We start from the raw sequence: 14,571 nt of genomic DNA, 5'->3' as shown, positions 1-14,571 counted from the left end.
TTTGACAACAAGAGGTTCAGGTTGTTCTGCTCTAAGTTCAACATCAACTTATGCTTTGCCTCTCCAGCTCATCCCCAGTCTAATGGACAAGTTGAGGCCATCAACAAAATAATCAAGCGCACTTTGAAAACCAGCTTGGACAAAGCTAAAGGCTGTTGGCCAGAATTTGTACCCCAAGTTCTTTGGTCATATCGCACTTCATATCGGACTTCAACAGGAGAAACTCCATTCTCACTTGCCTTTGGCACAGAGGCGGTTGTCCCTGTTGAGCTCGAGCAAGCAACATTCCGAGTCCAGAACTACATTCAAAGTGAAAATGACAAACAACTCACCCTCAACTTGGATTTAGTCGAGGAACACAGAAACCAAGCTCACTTGAGGAATGTCGCCTACAAGCAGCGCATCTCCAACTATTATGACTCTAGGGTCAAGCCTCGTTCTTTCAAAATAGGAGACTGGGTCTTAAAGAAAAGATTACTCTGCGACAGAGTCCCGAGTAAAGGCACACTTAGTCCAAACTGGGATGGACCGTATGAAGTCATTGGCATCAGTCGCCCTGGCTCTTACACACTTAGAAGCTCCGATGGCAAGACCCTTGGCCATCCATGGAACGCTGATCACTTGAAGTACTACTACAAATAGACTCACGATGTACAAGTGTTGAGCTATAGCCGTTCGGCATCCTATGTAATGAAGGCCATTTGGCAATGAATTCAATAAAGAGGTAATTTAGCCAACTCAGCCCTTACTCTTTTACATTCATAGCAAGCGATGCCGGAACCCTTCTCAATCAGAAAGCAATCCGTCTTCCACAGTCACTACAAAACAAGCAAATGAAGACCGTGTCAAGCGCCAAAAAAAAAAAAAAAAAAAAAAAAACAGCTTCATCCAAAAAGCTTCACCCGAAAAGCTTCACCTCCAAAGCTTCACCCACAAAGCTTCACCTAAAAAGCTTCACCCAAAAAGCTTCACCCGAAAAGCTTCACCTCCAAAGCTTCACCCACAAAACTTCACCTAAAAAGCTTCACCCACAAAGCTTCACCCAAAAAAAAAAACTTCACCCGAAAAGCTTCACCTAAAAAAGCTTCACCTAGAAAGCTCCCTCTACATACTTTCACCATCAAAGCTTCACCATCAAAGCTTCACCTAGAAAGCTTCATCTACAAAGCTTCACCATCAAAGCTTCACCTAGAAAGCTTCAACACCAAAGCTTCACCTACAAAGCTTCAACATAAAACCTTGCTCCAAATAAACAAATTTTGTTCACAAAACCCAAGATGCCCTTGAACTTGTACAAAAACACTTGAGTAAACATAAACATTTTTTGTTTTACACCCACAAGGGCCCAAAATTTTCCTTCTTATTTATTCACTTATATATGTTCCCAAACATATTATAATAGATCCAACAACAAGCCAAAGTCCCAAGTTTCATAATGGACAAAAGTACAAGCAATTCATCAATAATGAAGGTGCTACAAAAATTGGAATCTGCCCCAAAATAGAAATCCAACCCAAGAGACTTTTTCTCTCTCTCCCTCTTCCGCCTCCTTTCATCTATCAAATTTCTGCAACCTCTGCTCTTCTCCAATGGAGCTGAATTTTAGACACCCTATAGTTCTTGAGCATATGAACAACTTTCAAGAAGGAGCCATTTCTGTTTGAGCGACGGAAATTACAGTGTTGAAGCTCCAAACATGATAGTCGGCTTCTTGCAGATTTCGAAGCTGTTGTGATGTTTCGAAGATCTGGAAATATTTAACCGTTAGTTCATCCTGAATTTTTGATATGTTATGAAAGAGTCGATGAGGAACAACTTCAATGAAGAAAGCATACCGATCTGAACAAGAGAAAATGGAGTTTCGAAGCTCACAACAAATCTGACGGGTTGACAGAAAAATAATAACCAGTCATTCATCATACCTGGATTTCTGGAGTTATACTGCTCCGAGGGATCTCAAATATGGATATGTTGTAGTTCACAAGCTGAGGAACAACTTCAATGAAGAAAGCATGCTGATCTGAGCAAGAGAAAATAGAGTTTCAAAGCTCACAACAAATCTGACGGGTTGACAGACAAATGATAAACAGTCACTCATCATACCTGGATTTCTGGAGTTATACTGCTCCGAGGGACCTCAAATTTGGATATGTTGTAGTTCACAAGTTAAGGAACAACTTCGATGAAGAAAGTATGTTGATCTGAACAAGAGAAAATGGAGTTTCGAAGCTCACAACAAGTCTGACGGATTAACAGAACATTGATGAACAGTTACTCATCATACTTGAATTTCTGAAGTTGTACTACTCCGATGGATCTCAAATTTGGATATGTTGTAGTTCACAAGATAAGGAAAAACTTTCATGAAGACGACTTTGCAATCTGAGCTATAGAGAATGGTGTTATCTTGCATCCACTCAGGCTGATTAGTGGAAACGAAAAGCAATTCCACCAAAGAAAAGATGAAAAAGAGAGAAAAGCTACTAATTGCACTTGATCTTGTCTAGTCAATAGCATGCAGCATCAAACACACAAAAGTTGGAAATATTTTTAGATAAAGCATATACGAATGTGTGACATCGAAACAAGGATTCGTTACTTTGACAAATTAGTAACACGCGAGACACCTCATTCGGCAACTCTCTTCGCCTGAAGACTTGGGGGACTCCCACCATATGCTACTGCACCTTGATACTCGGCAGTCTCATAACCACTCAGTGACTTGGATTTTTCAAGTCTCCAACCGAGAAGTTTTCCTCACTCGGGAAATTAAGGGAACACTACCTCAAACTACATGCTTCATTCACAAAGCTTCAACAATACAGGTTTCAACAAAAGCAAAAATTCAAAGAACTTTATGAAGAAGGCTTCGGTGTATTTAACACAATATGTTGAAATGAAGCAAAGCTTATTTATTAATATTTTCGATAAGCCACAAATATGTACATATACATGAGTCAAAATAAACAAACAAAATGGAGCCTTCACAAAGGTTGCTTAGGGGAAGTCTCAGCAGTCGGTAGAGCCCCAGAAAGAGAAAGCACCAGAGGGTGGTTATCCGGAGCCTCAGTACTTGACAAAACCCCAGAAGGAGGAGGCATTGGAGGTTCATCATTTGAAGCTTCATTACCAGGTACAACCCTAGAGGACGAAGGCAATAAATGCCTTTGGAACAAACCCACAAACCGCTGATGATCAAGTAAAACCTTACCATCAGATTCCTTCATCTGGTCAAGCTTCCTCTTCATGTTTGTAGCATAGTCATGGGCGAGCCGGTGCAACTGCTTATTCTCATGCTTGAGCCCTCTAATCTCCTGTTTGAGACTCATCACTTCAGCAGCCAATGATTCAACTTGGCGGGTTCTAGCAAATAGGCGTTGGGCCATATTAGACACAGAACCTGCACACTGAACACTAAGAGCCAGAGAGTCCTTAACAGCCAACTCATTAGACCATTTAAATGCAAAGGTTGCACACCACTTCTGCCATGCAAAAGATTGAAGCAGAAGGTTCAACGGTGAGCTGAAACAGATCACTACAGCACGACCCCTTTCCATACCACATTCATTATTCCGTCAACAGCAAAAGTATCCCATATCATCAAGGTCGAACGTACTCTAGATTTGATGGACTTGTTTTGACCCTCAAATTTTTGAGTCGGCCTTATACTCTGAAGGGCACCAGAAAACCCTCCAGCACAGTTCAAGAATAAGCCTGTGGAAAGTTACTTCTTCAAAAGCAAAAGTATCTCATATCATCTCTTATCCATTTGCTTCTCCTTATCCTGGCAGTTGAATGAGAGACAAGGAGAAGGAGAACAATCAACCGGAAGCCGAAGTCAAACCTCTGATCCTGGGTTGCTTACTTGGAAGTTTGACTGCTTACCTTGTCTATCACCTCTTTCGGCAGATCTCCTAGCTCGGCGACTTGGGGGACTCCTACTATAGGGTTTGTATCGCACTTGACCAAGCCCGAAACTACAAGTAAGCTTCAAAGTGAAATTGATACATTACCTTGTGCATCTTCATCAGCTAAATACACCATTCCCGGATGGAGGAAAGGTACTTCCAGAGAAGGGAAGATGAAAATCAGACCACACTTCGGTACTTAGAAGTTTCGTGATTACTCAAGGGATTGGATCTTGCAAGTCCCCAACCGAGGAGTTTCCCTCACTCGGGAACTTAGGGGAGCACTGTTTGTACCATACTTGACCAATCCCGAAACTACCGAGCATCGGCCAACGCTATACTGTCAAGGACCCAGAAGAGTTCCCCTCCGACCAGGAGGCCAATCACTACTCGACACGTGTCAAGATTAGAAGCCAATCAGAGCGCAGCACGTGTCGACATCAAGAACCAATCATAACATGACACATGTCAATGTGACAAAGCTACAAGTTTTTCTATAAATAGGGGTCATTCCCCCCACAATATTGGCTAATGCCATTTGTGTTAAATCATTCACAAGAACTCACTAAATTGAGAGCTTGATCCTTTGTACTTGTGTAAGCCCTTCACTACTAATAAGAACTCCTCTACTCCGTGGACGTAGCCAATCTGGGTGAACCACGTACATCCTGTGTTTGCTTCTCTGTCTCTATTCATTTACGTACTTATCCTCACTAGTGACCGAAGCAACCAAGCGAAGGTCACAAAACCTGACACTTTCTGTTGTACCAAAGTCTTCGCTGATTTTGTGCATCAACAAGTACAAATGACATTAGGAAATATTGTGGGAGAATGATCTCGTAATCACGAAACTTCTAAGTATCGGAGTGTGGTGTTGTCTTGACTTGCCTTATCTGTCTCATAGGTAGATGTGGCATCTTCTCTGGAAGTACTCTTCCTCCATCCAGGGGTGGTATCTTTAACTGGTGGAGATGCACAAGGTAATGTATCAATTTCACTTGAAGCTTACTTGTAGTTTCAGGCTTGGTCAAGCGCGATACAAACCATGTAGTAGGAGTCCTCCAAGTCGCCGAGCTAGGGGGTCTGCTGAAAGAGGTGACAGATAAGGTAAGCAATCAGAGCTCCGACTGATTGTTCACCTTCTCCCCATCTTGCAGCAGCATGAAGGATAAAGAGAAGAAAAATGAGAAGAGATGATATGAGATACTTTTGCTTTTGAAGAAGTAACTTTCCACAGGCTTATTCTTGAACTGAGCTGGAGGGTTTTCTGGTTTCCTCTAGAGTATAAGGCCGACTGAAGAATTTGAGGGTCAAAACAAGTCCATCAAATCTAGAGTACGTTCCACCCTGCTGATATGGGATACTTTTGCTTTTGACAGAGTAATGAATGTATCGGCACGTGTGCTGTTACGCTTGTCTCCACATGCTTCCTTGTATCCTTCGCACTTGCCCTATCTGTTCCTCAAGCAGATGCGGAATCTTCCCTGGAAACATAAGATGTTGAAGATGAGTACTCGAGAGCAATGCCAGGTAAGTAATCAGGTAAGGGGTTCCAGGCAGTCAGTTCCTGGCTGGAAGCTTGATTCCAAGTGCTGACTGATTGCTCTCTTTCTCCTTGTCTTGCAGGTAAAAACAAGGCCAAAAGAAAAGACAGGGAAAAAGCATGATATGGGATACTCTTGCTTTTAACCCTGATGATATGAGATATTCTTGCTCTAGTATAGCTTGTTTGCAGAGGTATTATCGGGGGGAAAGAAAGCTGAATATTTCGAAAGGCTTCGTTGGGAGTGCCCTCTCAGATATGATGAAGGGTTGAGCATTTTTGCAGGTCTGCCTGTCCGTTGGGGATGGAGGTCGACATATATAGGAGTCTCCCTAACAACAAGTAGTAATGCTATTCCTTTACCCTGCTTGGTCATAGCACGGTAGTGGGAGCTGCCAGTTTCACATGTTTTAACTCTGTCAGAGCACTTTGAAAAAGTGGTCTGTGGTATCTGGCTCTCGAGATTCGGAAAACGATGCCTCTTCGATTTTTGAGAAAGCAATCATGCTGGGGGTATGACTCTCGAGATTCGGAGAGCAGTGTCTCTTCGATTTTTGAGGAAGTAATCATGTTGGGAGTCTGGCTCTCGAGATTCGGAGGGCGGTGCCTCTTCGATTTTGGAGCAAGCAATCTTGTTGGGAGTGTTGTCTCGAATGTGAGTAAAGGTTGGGCATGTTTGCTAGTCTACCTTGCCACGAAGCACAAAGGTTGACACACAGGGACTTTCCAATTATCCAGCAATGGTACTGTTCCTTTACCCTCTCTTCGATTTTGAGAAAGTAGTCATGTTGGGAGTCTGGCTCTCGAGATTCGGAGGACGGTGCCTCTTCGATTTTGGAGCAAGCAATCTTATTGGGAGTGTTTTCTCGAATGTGAGTAAAGGTTGGGCATGTTTGCTAGTCTACCTTGCCACGAAGCACAGAGGTTGACACACAGGGACTTTCCAATTATCCAGCAGTGGTACTGTTCCTTTACCCTTGTGGGTAATAATATGGTAGCTAGACCTTCAAAATTTATGTGTCTAAACTTTTGTTAGTGCTGTTTCTTTGCTATTCTTTTACCTTTCTTGGTCAGAGCGATGTAGTGGGAGCTGCAAGCTTCACGTGCTCAACTTTGGCAGAGAACTTTGGCAAAGTTATTTGTGGTACCCATGAGCTATTGTTGCGTGTGGGAAGTGGGTGATTGAACAGTAAGATTCATGTGCTTTCTACTTCACCAGAAGTCTTCGACAGAATGCCCATAATTTCTGCAAAGCTGAGTGTGCGTGTGACAGGTGCTGACAAGGCTAGAAAAGTAGGTGCCTCTTCGATTTCTGAGATCGGCCCTCATGGTCTCTGAGCAGCCCAGCTTTTGAGAAAGCGAACGCCTCTTCGATTGATTCGGAGAACGATGCCTCATCGATTTTTGAGAAAGCAATCATGCTGGGGGTCTGGCTCTCGAGATTCGGGGAGCAGTGTCTCTTCGATTTTTGAGAAAGTAATCATGTTGGGAGTCTGGCTCTCGAGATTCGGAGGGCGGTGCCTCTTCGATTTTGGAGCAAGCAATCTTGTTGGGAGTGTTTTCTCGAATGTGAGTAAAGGTTGGGCATGTTTGCTAGTCTACCTTGCCACGAAGCACAGAGGTTGACACACAGGGACTTTCCAATTATCCAGCAATGGTACTGTTCCTTTACCCTCTCTTCGATTTTTATGAAAGTAGTCATGTTGGGAGTCTGGCTCTCGAGATTCGGAGGACGGTGCCTCTTCGATTTTGGAGCAATCAATCTTATTGGGAGTGTTTTCTCGAATGTGAGTAAAGGTTGGGCATGTTTGCTAGTCTACCTTGCCACGAAGCACAGAGGTTGACACACAGGGACTTTCCAATTATCCAGCAGTGGTACTGTTCCTTTACCCTTGTGGGTAATAATATGGTAGCTAGACCTTCAAAATTTATGGGTCTAAACTTTGTTAGTGCTGTTTCTTTGCTATTCTTTTACCCTTCTTGGTCAGAGCGATGTAGTGGGAGCTGCAAGCTTCACGTGCTCAACTTTGGCAGAGAACTTTGGCAGAGTTATCTGTGGTACCCATGAGCTATTGTTGCGTGTCGGAAGTGGGTGATTGAACAGTAAGATTCATGTGTTTTCTACTTCCCCAGAAGTCTTTGACATAATGCCCATAATTTCCGCAAAACTGAGTGTGCGTGTGACAGATGCTGACAAGGCTGGAAAAGGCTGGAAAAGTAGGTGCCTCTTCGATTTCTGAGATCGGCCCTCGTGGTCTCTGGGGAGCCCAGCTTTTGAGAAAGCGAGCGCCTCTTCGATTTTTGAGATCGGCCTTCGTGGTCTTTGAGCAGCCCAACTTTTGAGAAAGCAAACGCCTCTTCGATTCCTGAGATCAACCCTCGTGATCTCTAAGCAGCCCAGCTTTTGAGAAAGCAAACGCCTCTTCGATTTCTGAGCAGGCGCCTCTTCGATTTCTGAAGCTTCGTCGAGTGCAGATTTTTATAGGGGCTGGCATTAAGTTCCAAAGCACACTTGAATCTCCACCAGTAGAAGCTTCATTCTTGCACTTCTAAGATCTTGATTTGTCCGACCTCTTCTCTCTTCAACACCTTTGAAAATGTCTGGCCCCTCCGACCGTCGTTTTGACTTGAACCTTGTTGAAGAGGCAGCCCCGCCTTCTCCAGACAACATATGGCGCCCATCCTTCGTCTCCCCTACTGGTCCTCTTACCATTGGGGATTCCGTGATGAAGAATGATATGACCGCTGCGGTGGTGGCCAGGAACCTTCTCACTCCCAAAGATAACAGACTACTTTCCAAACGGTCTGATGAGTTAGCTGTTAAGGATTCGCTGGCTCTCAGTGTTCAGTGTGCAGGTTCTGTGTCTAATATGGCCCAACGCCTATTTGCTCGAACCCGCCAAGTTGAATCATTGGCGGCTGAAGTGATGAGTCTCAAACAGGAGATTAGAGGGCTCAAGCATGAGAATAAACAATTGCACCGGCTCGCACATGACTATGCTACAAACATGAAGAGGAAGCTTGACCAGATGAAGGAAACTGATGGTCAGGTTTTACTTGATCATCAGAGATTTGTGGGTTTGTTCCAAAGGCATTTATTGCCTTCGTCTTCTGGGGCTGTACCGCGTAATGAAGCTCCAAATGATCAACCTCTGATGCCTCCTCCTTCTAGGGTTCTGTCCAGTACTGAGGCTCCAAATGATCCCCCTCCGGTGCCTTCTCTTTCTGGGGCTCTACCGACTGCTGAGACTTCTCCTAAGCAACCTTTGTGAAGGCTCCCTCTTGTGTGTTTATTTTGACTCATGTATATGTACATATTTGTAGCTTATCGGGGATATCAATAAATAAGCTTTCCTTCATTTCAACGTATTGTGTTAAATACACCAAAGCCTTCTTCGCTAAGTTCTTTGAATTTTCTTTTGTTAAAGCTTGTATGTTGAAGCTTTCTGAGTGGAGCATGTAGGTTGGGGTAGTGTTCCCTTAATTTCCCGAGTGAGGAAAACTTCTCGGTTGGAGACTTGGAAAATCCAAGTCACTGAGTGGGATCGGCTATATGAATCTTAGAACGCCATTGTGCTCGATCCTGTGTCATGTCCTTCGTTAGATCCAAGTACTCTAAGTCTTTTCTTAAAGTCTCTTCCAAAGTTTTCCTAGGTTTTCCTCTACCCCTTCGGCCCTGAACCTCTGTCCCATAGTCGCATCTTCTAATCGGAACGTCAGTAGGCCTTCTTTGCACATGTCCAAACCACCGTAACCGATTTTCTCTCATCTTTCCTTCAATTTCGGCTACTCCTACTTTACCCCGGATATCCTCATTCCTAATCTTATCCTTTCTTGTGTGCCCACACATCCAACGAAGCATCCTCATCTCCGCTACACCCATTTTGTGTACGTGTTGATGTTTCACCGCCCAACATTCTGTGCCATACAGCATCGCCGGCCTTATTGCCGTCCTATAAAATTTTCCCTTGAGCTTCAGTGGCATACGGCGGTCACACAACACGCCGGATGCACTCTTCCACTTCATCCATCCAGCTTGTATTCTATGGTTGAGATCTCCATCTAATTCTCCGTTCTTTTGCAAGATAGATCCTAGGTAACGAAAACGGTCGCTCTTTGGTATTTCTTGATCTCCGATCCTCACCCCTAACTCGTTTTGGCCTCCATTTGCACTGAACTTGCACTCCATATATTCTGTCTTTGATCGGCTTAGGCGAAGACCTTTAGATTCCAACACTTCTCTCCAAAGGTTAAGCTTTGCATTTACCCCTTCCTGAGTTTCATCTATCAACACTATATCGTCTGCGAAAAGCATACACCAAGGAATATCATCTTGAATATGTCGTGTTAACTCATCCATTACCAACGCAAAAAGGTAAGGACTTAATAATAATAATAAAAAACAGAGGTTTGCAAAATCTGTCTCTGCAATGCCGGGAACCATCAATATTTCAGGTACTAAAAGCTATTTTTCAACTATAATTCAAACATAGAAAGGCGTTGATGTCTAATTGCGCTTCGTAGAACAGCGTAGAGGAGCTAATCTCGCGTAATTCTCTGATTAATTTATATAAAAAAAACAGTGATATGATATCTTTTTCTTCACGTTTTGCTGAATGTGCAGTTCTTGAGTTCATGGACTTTCCTTCATCACCTTCTTCCCCAATATCCATCAAGGGTAAGCAATGATTTCTTTTCTAAGTTTTCCTAGCTCAAATTCGTTCTTGGAGTTTTGGTCTAGAATTTCAACAATTTGACAAAATGCTCAATGAATGAATACACATTGCAGTTTCTATGGGAAAAGGAGAGTGCCAAGCTTGGGACAAGGGAGACTTTACCTTGTAAAAAATCAGATAACTGCTTCTAGTCATAATCATAAATGTTGTTGTTATTCGATTTGTATCTTATCCTGGTTGTGTTTATGGACAGCGCATTGACGACCCTTCGCGGCAATTTGGTTCTTCTTCTTCAAGATTCCGAGGGGAATGAGATATCGCACGCAGGTTTGTTAAAACAATTCCTATATGTATAAACTTTTTCTTGTTTTTTGTTTACAAAAAGATGGGAGGAAGATTAATATGTCGCATCATCCTTGTACCTTCGCGAAGAGATCTCAGGTTTGATCTTCATCGCTGAACAAGAAAATTTAGAATCTTCAGGCATAATATAACAGGAACAAATAATGTGACAAGTCCTTAGTTTTCTATGTGGTATTAGAATTTCTCTTTTCGTGAATGATTTTGTGGATGTTCTGAATGCATGAGGAAATCCTTCCTTATATTGAAGTTGAAAAGTTAGTGAGAAAACTTTTTGTAGAGTGATAGTTTTGTTTTCAGATGGTAATTGGAATAAGAAGTGCTTATCATGATCAGAAGCAGAATTTAAGTGCATAAAGGTTGAAGGGGTTCGCGAGTTGTTTTAACGATCACTTAACCTGCTTTAGAGTGATGCAGATAGAAACGAAGAGACTTCATCAGCCATTACTCTTCATCAGAGTGTTGAGCTCCCAGTAAACGAATCATACGAAGGGAGATTCATTGAGAAGGTTGAGGCCAGACCACTTCCAGCTAATGTTGAATCCACAGCCACTTCTGCGGATAATACTTCAATAGTATTAAGAGGCTCACATCGACTGTTGGCGCAACAAATAGTCCTAATCTTCAGGAAGATAGGCTTCGAAACCCTGAGAAGCCGGGTCCAATCAATAAAACTCCTAGCAGCGTAAAGAAAACGATAAGCGCCTTTGAAAGCGGCTCAGCTGAGGTATGTCTGGCATGTTGCTTTATAAGAGATGAATATATTCTTTTTCAAGTGGATAAGAGGCGAACCTATTACAGGAAAGCATCTAGTACGCCTGATACAATTTTTACTGCCCAATAACCAATTTGGTTCCGATGTAAGGAATAACCAGTTACACTGAAAATACGGTTCAATACACCCAAAACCACACCCGTAACCCAAGTCAATTCACAAGGTTTTTTAAAGTTGCTAGTGAGATATAAGCGGTACTCCGGTGCATTTCTCCCTCAGAATCAGAATAAGTATGTTTTTGAACCATCTATTTAAAATTTAAAGTATATTCTCCTGCGCGAATCTCAGCAATCACTTGTTCTGATTCTATGTAGTGATCATTTTGAACTAAATTTTCCTTAATAATGTTTGCTTCGACCGCAGGATATGATGCCTCAAATCAAACCGCCACCAATACAAATTCGTTCGAATAAGATTAAAACAGGAGCTCTTTTGGAAAGCCATAACTTAGAAGAGCACAAGAATGTGACAAGTGCAGAAACTGCACAGTCAATATCAAAAGCGGTAGTGAATCCTTTTCGGTCAGGGGACTTGAATATTGGTCCAACATCTGGTGAAAAAAGCGATGAACAAATTTGTTTACCTGGAGCTTTGGATGCGATTAAATATTCACATCCCACTGGGATAAAGAATACATTCAAACAATTAGATATACACCAAGTAGTTGACAGAAAGAAAGGTAACTTTCCCAATGATTTCGTTAGACCATCAACATTTGAAACGGTACAAGAATCAGATAAGGTTCTTGGTAAGCATAGGCACGAGCCTTGTGATATGCCCCCTGGAAAGCGACATTCTGGTGGCATTCACGGTATAGAGGAGAGTCGAGTACAAGTTTCTTCGAGAAACTCTCAAATCACCGACGTTCAAGAAGCTTCACCTAGTGCTAATGCATGTACATCAGAAGCAAACTTGGAAGATAGGCACGTTCGAGGAGATTCAGGTCCCAATGTATGCACATCAGCAGCAAAATGTGAAGATAGGCACGATCCCTTTGAGAGATCTGGTGCCTGGATATTTCCAGATGAAGCAATACGCTTTTGTATAACAACTAGTGGTACAAATATGATGGATTCACGAGGTGGTTGCAGAGAGAATCCAAGTATCCATCAACAAAAGATGATTTTTTCACTACCATAAAATGTTGAAGAGGTATTGATTTTTTCGGCTGAACTTCTGGTAACTTAATAGTTATTACATTGCTGAAAATTCTTGATTACGTATCTTGCATTTACCTATATTTCAACTAGAGCAATCTGATCTTCATGTGGTGAAGGAAAAATGTAAAATTAACATGAGAGATTGATATTGACCGGTTTAAAAGTTCGAATAATGAGCTTTGTTTGAACTTAAACATGTGGTGGATTTGGTGTTCTAACAGTGTAATCCTTGTGTTTATGTGATCACTTGTAGTATACTGTGTATAGAAATGAGGAGAACCAAAGACGAAGATCAAAGGTTGAGACTTCATCAAATGAGGCTGGAACTTTTGGGGGGCCGGTTGGGCCGGTTATATGCTTTCTCCTAATCAAATCCATGAAACTATAGTTATATGTCGTCATTTTGTAACCTTAAAAGTCTAAAGTGTTAGGGCTTGTTCGATAACCATTTTGTCTTACTCGATGATTATGAAACCAATTCTAAATAGTATGGAACTTCATAACTAAATTTTTTTTTGGGCGCTCCCATTTCCCTTACCAGGAAGTAAAAGCTGCAATTATAATTGGCTTTGGCACACTTGTTCTCCTTACAAGACACAGAAAAAACAGGTAAGCATATTACCAAGCAGAGAAGACGAGATATCATGCAGGATCATGAGTTTTTTTTTTTTTTTTTTTCCAGGCCCTGCCATTTCTGTAAACCCACTGGCAAAAGCTGCTCAGTGAATAGCGTGTTAAAAGTACGTAGCAAGTTCAAATTGGTTTTGTAATTGCCCCATGCTTCAGATTATTGAAAAATTATTTTCTGTGATTATAACACCATACGTGATACTTTTCCCTACGCATCGTTAGTTTTAGTGGAGAAGGAGGCCATTCCTTCAATGGAAATGGCAGAATCTCTTTATGTCGCTGCCATGAAAATGTCCAGTGAATCTAATTTTTTAAAACTATGTAAAGCTATATCAAGCTGTATAAGTACTAACTTGTGTGTTTGAAAAAATGTAAAAGAGTGAGTGGTGATTGTGTTGAGACGGTTTAGGTTGTAATTTAACATGATAACTATATCTAATTTTTTTTAATTACAAATTGTTTAGTCATTCATACATGTCAAACTAATCAACGATTTAGACTTTAGATAACAAGTAACATCTTCATGATGAACAATGTATTTGCTTGATCTATATGAATGATTTATTTTGTTTTTTACATATATAATCTTTACATGATGATAAAAAGAATAAGCAATTATAATTATGATATTCGTATGATAAAAATACGTAAATCGTCGATGGGAGAAGAAGTAGGTTCTCCTTACGAGAGGAACACAAGTATTATTCTTCCACAAAACCTCTTCTAATGTAGAATTTCAGACGAAAATCAAGAGGAACAATTTAAAGACACAAGTGGCAAAGTCTTGTCATTTGATTGCTTTAATCAGAATCCAACACATGCATGAGAATTAAAGACGTGAATGGAGGGTACCACTCTTAGAACAATGTGCTTTTAGGTTATGGGTGGGTCAAGGATTTCTTAGCCGGCTAGCTCTACAGAATTGAGGTCAAGTTAGCAAGAAATTGCTCACAAAAAAATTAGATAGAAGAGGTTAGAAGATTCTTCTAAGAGCGTTAGAAAGGTATGTGTGAGTGATTAACAAAACTCTACTTTATTTGCAAATTCATCTTACATACCTTTCTCGTGAAGAGTTTTTCTAATTTTACCTCTTTAAGTTTTTGTAATTCATTTCTTACTACATTCTTGAGCTCAATTTCTTGAAACTTGGAAATCCCTAGCAGCCTTAAGAAAGAATTTGATTCCATACTAAAGCAGAAATTGTATAGCCACACAAAAAGAAAAGTTTCATCGTTTTCCACTAAATGAAAAGAAATTATTATTGACGACTGGAAAAAAATGAGAGAATAATTTTGGGACATGGAAGAACAAGTATACATTCTTTCTTCATCTTTTTTTTTTAGGATAAACTTGAAATAGATCCAATTTTACAAGTCTCTTTTGATATGGGTCCAATTTTGTACTTACTTTTGATTTAGCTCCAATTTTGGACCTATATCAAAAGAGACTTATAAAATTGGACCCATATCAAAGTAGCCCTTTTTTTTATGATTAATACTAGGAAGACTAAATTTAGGGA

General features: G+C 41.2%; 2 long non-coding RNA genes and 2 pseudogenes across 2 annotated transcripts; 2 read left to right on the top strand and 2 right to left on the bottom strand.

Annotated features, from left to right (window-relative positions):
- Positions 1–1,342: 1,342 nt before the first annotated feature.
- On the bottom strand, positions 1,343–2,555 carry LOC126605607 (uncharacterized). Its single transcript, XR_007617000.1, has 3 exons — positions 2,104–2,555; positions 1,923–2,020; positions 1,343–1,747 (listed from the first exon to the last, which is right to left on the bottom strand). It is a non-coding gene; the product is annotated as an uncharacterized LOC126605607 (long non-coding RNA).
- Positions 2,556–7,476: 4,921 nt separating this feature from the next.
- The window catches only part of LOC126605504 (cyclic nucleotide-gated ion channel 1-like), a 95,849-nt pseudogene continuing 88,754 nt past the window's right edge, over positions 7,477–14,571 (top strand).
- Positions 9,842–13,239, top strand: LOC126605514 (uncharacterized; annotated as a pseudogene).
- On the bottom strand, positions 10,456–10,993 carry LOC126605604 (uncharacterized). The gene is made up of 2 exons (XR_007616999.1): positions 10,886–10,993; positions 10,456–10,583 (listed from the first exon to the last, which is right to left on the bottom strand). It is a non-coding gene; the product is annotated as an uncharacterized LOC126605604 (long non-coding RNA).

Source organism: Malus sylvestris, chromosome 2 (genome assembly GCF_916048215.2).
Source record: "Malus sylvestris chromosome 2, drMalSylv7.2, whole genome shotgun sequence".
NCBI classification, from domain to species: domain Eukaryota; kingdom Viridiplantae; phylum Streptophyta; class Magnoliopsida; order Rosales; family Rosaceae; genus Malus; species Malus sylvestris.
The sequence above is the reverse complement of the archived record's forward strand: the minus strand, read 5'-3'. Positions and strand labels throughout refer to the sequence as shown.